General features: G+C 39.1%; 3 non-coding genes across 3 annotated transcripts; all 3 read left to right on the plus strand.

The window, feature by feature from the left end:
* Positions 1 to 587: 587 nt before the first annotated feature.
* Positions 588 to 706, plus strand: LOC113101479 (5S ribosomal RNA). The gene has a single exon (XR_003290139.1). It is a non-coding gene; the product is annotated as a 5S ribosomal RNA (ribosomal RNA).
* Positions 707 to 1,069: 363 nt separating this feature from the next.
* On the plus strand, positions 1,070 to 1,188 carry LOC113101469 (5S ribosomal RNA). The gene has a single exon (XR_003290129.1). It is a non-coding gene; the product is annotated as a 5S ribosomal RNA (ribosomal RNA).
* Positions 1,189 to 2,314: 1,126 nt separating this feature from the next.
* LOC113101425 (5S ribosomal RNA) lies at positions 2,315 to 2,433 on the plus strand. Its single transcript, XR_003290090.1, has one exon. It is a non-coding gene; the product is annotated as a 5S ribosomal RNA (ribosomal RNA).
* The last annotated feature ends 2,625 nt before the right edge of the window (positions 2,434 to 5,058 follow it).

A 5,058-nucleotide genomic window follows, 5' to 3' on the forward strand; every position in this document is an offset into this window, starting at 1 on the left:
GAGTCAATGCCCAATCTCTGAATCTTAGCAGGCTTAGGTCTGGTTAGTACTTGGATGGGAGACCGCCTGGGAATACCAGGTGCTGTAAGCTTTTTGGAAATTTTTCACTTAGTATATAATAATTTTGCCAAAAAATAGAGTCAATGCCGGTCTCTGAATATTAGCAGGTTTGGGTCTGGTTAGTACATGGATGGGAGACTGCCTGGGAATACCAGGTGCTTTAAACTTTTTGGAAAATTTTCACTTAGTATATAATAATTTTGCCAAAAAATAGAGTCAATGCCCGATTTCTGAATATTAGCAGGTTTGGGCCTGGTTAGTACATGGATGGGACACTGCCTGGGAATACCAGGTGCTTTAAACTTTTTGGAAAATTTCACAAATTATATAATAATTTTGCATAAAAAAAAAAGAGTCAATGCCCAATCTCTGAATCTTAGCAGGCTTAGGTCTGGTTAGTACTTGGATGAGAGACCGGCTAGGAATACCAGGTGCTTTAAGATTTTGGGTTTTCTTTCCTACTTATATAATGTACTGGCGATTAGATTGGCTGATCTCTAAATAGCCCTCTCTTTGCGGCAGTCTTCGCTTACGGCCATACCAACCTGGCTATGCCCTATCTTGTCTGATCTCGGAAGCTAAGCAGGTTTGGGCCTGGTTAGTACTTGGATGGGAGACCGCCTGGGAATACCAGGTGTTGTAAGCTTTATGGAAATTTTTCACTTAGTATATAATAATTTTGCCAAAAAATAGAGTCAATGCCGGTCTCTGAATATTAGCAGGTTTGGGTCTGGTTAGTACATGGATGGGACACTGCCTGGGAATACCAGGTGCTTTAAACTTTTTGGAAAATTTCACAAATTAAATAATAATTTTGCATAAAAAAAAAAAAAAGAGTCAATGCCCAATCTCTGAATCTTAGCAGGCTTAGGTCTGGTTAGTACTTGGATGAGAGACCGGCTAGGAATACCAGGTGCTTTAAGATTTTGGGTTTTCTTTCCTACTTATATAATGTACTGGCGATTAGATTGGCTGATGTCTAAATAGCCCTCTCTTTGCGGCAGTCTTCGCTTACGGCCATACCAACCTGGCTATGCCCTATCTTGTCTGATCTTGGAAGCTAAGCAGGTTTGGGCCTGGTTAGTACTTGGATGGGAGACCGCCTGGGAATACCAGGTGTTGTAAGCTTTATGGAAATTTTTCACTTAGTATATAATAATTTTGCCAAAAAATAGAGTCAATGCCCGTCTCTGAATATTAGCAGGTTTGGGTCTGGTTAGTACATGGATGGGAGACTGCCTGGGAATACCAGGTGCTTTAAACTTTTTGGAAAATTTTCACTTAGTATATAATAATTTTGCCAAAAAATAGAGTCAATGCCCGATTTCTGAATATTAGCAGGTTTGGGCCTGGTTAGTACATGGATGGGACACTGCCTGGGAATACCAGGTGCTTTAAACTTTTTGGAAAATTTCACAAATTATATAATAATTTTGCCAAAAAAAAAAAAGAGTCAATGCCCAATCTCTGAATCTTAGCAGGCTTAGGTCTGGTTAGTACTTGGATGGGAGACCGCCTGGGAATACCAGGTGCTGTAAGCTTTTTGGAAATTTTTCACTTAGTATATAATAATTTTGCAAATGGATGGGACACTGCCTGGGAATACCAGGTGCTTTAAACTTTTTGGAAAATTTCACAAATTATATAATAATTTTGCCAAAAAAAAAAGAGTCAATGCCCAATCTCTGAATCTTAGCAGGCTTAGGTCTGGATAGTACTTGGATGGGAGACCGCCTGGGAATACCAGGTGCTGTAAGCTTTTTGGAAATTTTTCACTTAGTATATAATAATTTTGCCAAAAAATAGAGTCAATGCCGGTCTCTGAATATTAGCAGGTTTGGGTCTGGTTAGTACATGGATGGGAGACTGCCTGGGAATACCAGGTGCTTTAAACTTTTTGGAAAATTTTCACTTAGTATATAATAATTTTGCCAAAAAATAGAGTCAATGCCCGATTTCTGAATATTAGCAGGTTTGGGCCTGGTTAGTACATGGATGGGACACTGCCTGGGAATACCAGGTGCTTTAAACTTTTTGGAAAATTTCACAAATTATATAATAATTTTGCCAAAAAAAAAAGAGTCAATGCCCAATCTCTGAATCTTAGCAGGCTTAGGTCTGGTTAGGACTTGGATGAGAGACCGGCTAGGAATACCAGGTGCTTTAAGATTTTGGGTTTTCTTTCCTACTTATATAATGTACTGGCGATTAGATTGGCTGATCTCTAAATAGCCCTCTCTTTGCGGCAGTCTTCGCTTACGGCCATACCAACCTGGCTATGCCCTATCTTGTCTGATCTCGGAAGCTAAGCAGGTTTGGGCCTGGTTAGTACATGGATGGGAGACCGCCTGGGAATACCAGGTGTTGTAAGCTTTATGGAAATTTTTCACTTAGTATATAATAATTTTGCCAAAAAATAGAGTCAATGCCGGTCTCTGAATATTATCAGGTTTGGGTCTGGTTAGTACATGGATGGGAGACTGCCTGGGAATACCAGGTGCTTTAAACTTTTTGGAAAATTTTCACTTAGTATATAATAATTTTGCCAAAAAATAGAGTCAATGCCCGATTTCTGAATATTAGCAGGTTTGGGCCTGGTTAGTACATGGATGGGACACTGCCTGGGAATACCAGGTGCTTTAAACTTTTTGGAAAATTTCACAAATTATATAATAATTTTGCCAAAAAAAAAAAGAGTCAATGCCCAATCTCTGAATCTTAGCAGGCTTAGGTCTGGATAGTACTTGGATGGGAGACCGCCTGGGAATACCAGGTGCTGTAAGCTTTTTTGGAAATTTTTCACTTAGTATATAATAATTTTGCCAAAAAATAGAGTCAATGCCGGTCTCTGAATATTAGCAGGTTTGGGTCTGGTTAGTACATGGATGGGAGACTGCCTGGGAATACCAGGTGCTTTAAACTTTTTGGAAAATTTTCACTTAGTATATAATAATTTTGCCAAAAAATAGAGTCAATGCCCAATCTCTGAATCTTAGCAGGCTTAGGTCTGGTTAGTACTTGGATGAGAGACCGGCTAGGAATACCAGGTGCTTTAAGCTTTTGGGTTTTCTTTCCTACTTATATAATGTACTGGCCATTAGATTGGCTGATCTCTAAATAGCACTCTCTTTGCGGCAGTCTTCGCTTACGGCCATACCAACCTGGTGGCGCTAGTGAGTAATGCAGGAAGTGAGTTGGCAGTTTGAGCAGTTGGTGAGAGAGGCTCACCTTTTTTGATTTGTGTTTTGTTCATTATTTTTTGGGAAAAGCTTTATTTAGTTTTTTTTTTTTTCTCCTCCCAGCAGCTCACGCTGTTTGGGGGGGGAGTTTTTTTTGGCTTTAATTTTCAAAATGGATAGATTACCGGCAACGACCACAGCAATGGCACGAGAAACACGGAGTGGAAATGAAATCGATCTTGAACAAAGACACAGAGATGGACATGAAAAAGAAACAAAGAAGGAAACCTGGAAAAGAGTTTACAAAAAGGAAGCAACAGTAACAGTGGACTTAATGGATTTGGATGATGTGAGAGCAGTGGATATTATAATGTCAGTGACAGAAAAAGTTGGAGAAGGGAAAATCTTGGCGGTTCGACCGAAACAAACAAGATGTTATGAGGTGACTTTGGAGACCGAGGAAGACATCGAGGAGCTGATGAATGGAATACTAATCAAAGGAAAAACCTGTGAGGTAACAAGACTTCAAAACAGAGATTTTGTTGTTTCTTTTATGCATCTCCCTGTTTACATGGACGATGAGGACATTTTAAAGAAATTGGAAGGATGGGGAGTTCTCCCCATCTCTAAAATAAAGAGACGGTTTTATCCTGGCACAAATATTGAAGATGGAACAAGATTTGTAAAAACAAGATTCCCCAGAGAAGTGATCTCACTCCCGTATAGCACCAAGTTTGTCACAGCAGAAGGACCACAGCACTTTCGGGTCATGCATAGCCAGCAGGTAAAGACATGTAGGTTGTGCATGAGCCCAGAGCATATGGTGAAAGACTGTCCGCAGTTTATATGTTACAAATGCAATGAGAGAGGACACATGGCGAGGGACTGCAGGGTGGTAAAATGCCCGGATTGCGAGGAGGTGCTAAGCAAGTGTGAATGCTGGATGGGAAACGAGGAAGAAGATGAAAAAGGTGTGAGTGGGCAGATGCATGACAATGAAAAGGAGCAAGAGGAAGGAACAACAACAACACAGATTAATGAAACCAACGAAAATAAGGACAAAGGAGAACAGAGAGAAGAAAGTTGCATACAGGATAAACAATCACAGCAAGGGGGTGAAGCGGAGATGCAAATTGCAGAGACCATTGAAATACTTTTAGACAAAATAGAACATCAAAGGATTGTAAATGAAGAACAGACTGTTGAAATGGGCAGTGAAGAGGAAAAGGAGGACAAAGCTGGGATACAAATGAAAAGAAGAAGATCGATCAAGGTAAAACCAAGTTTGGGCGGGGTAAGGAAAAAAGTAGTTAAAGAGGACTTGTTGAAAAATGTAAACCGATTTGAACTGTTAAAGGACATGGGGGAGATTGAATGATAAACGATGGTTTTTATGAATACTTTTTTCTGTCTTATGCTCATAAAGTTGGTAACTTTTAATGCAAGAGGACTTCAAGATGTAAGAAAGTTTGATAAAGTAAAAGAAATGTGTAAAAAAGAAGACATAATAATGCTACAAGAAACTAATTGGACAGATAGGTCTATAAATGAAATGAGGAAAAGGTGGAATGGTGAAATTCTGTATAATAATGGTGATGAAAGAAATGGTAGAGGTGTGGCAATTTTAATAAGGGAAAACAGTGGTGTAAGCTGTAAAGAAATATACAAAGATGAAATAGGGAAATGTTTGATAGTGGAAATGAGTTACGAAGAGAAGAACATATTACTGGTCAACATACATGCACCAACGAAAAAAGAAGAAAAGAGATCATTTTTTAACACTATCAAGACAATTGTGAGGAATTATAAATATATACTT

The sequence above is a fragment of the Carassius auratus genome, unplaced genomic scaffold (assembly GCF_003368295.1).
Source record: "Carassius auratus strain Wakin unplaced genomic scaffold, ASM336829v1 scaf_tig00217603, whole genome shotgun sequence".
Classification (NCBI taxonomy): Eukaryota; Metazoa; Chordata; class Actinopteri; order Cypriniformes; family Cyprinidae; genus Carassius; species Carassius auratus.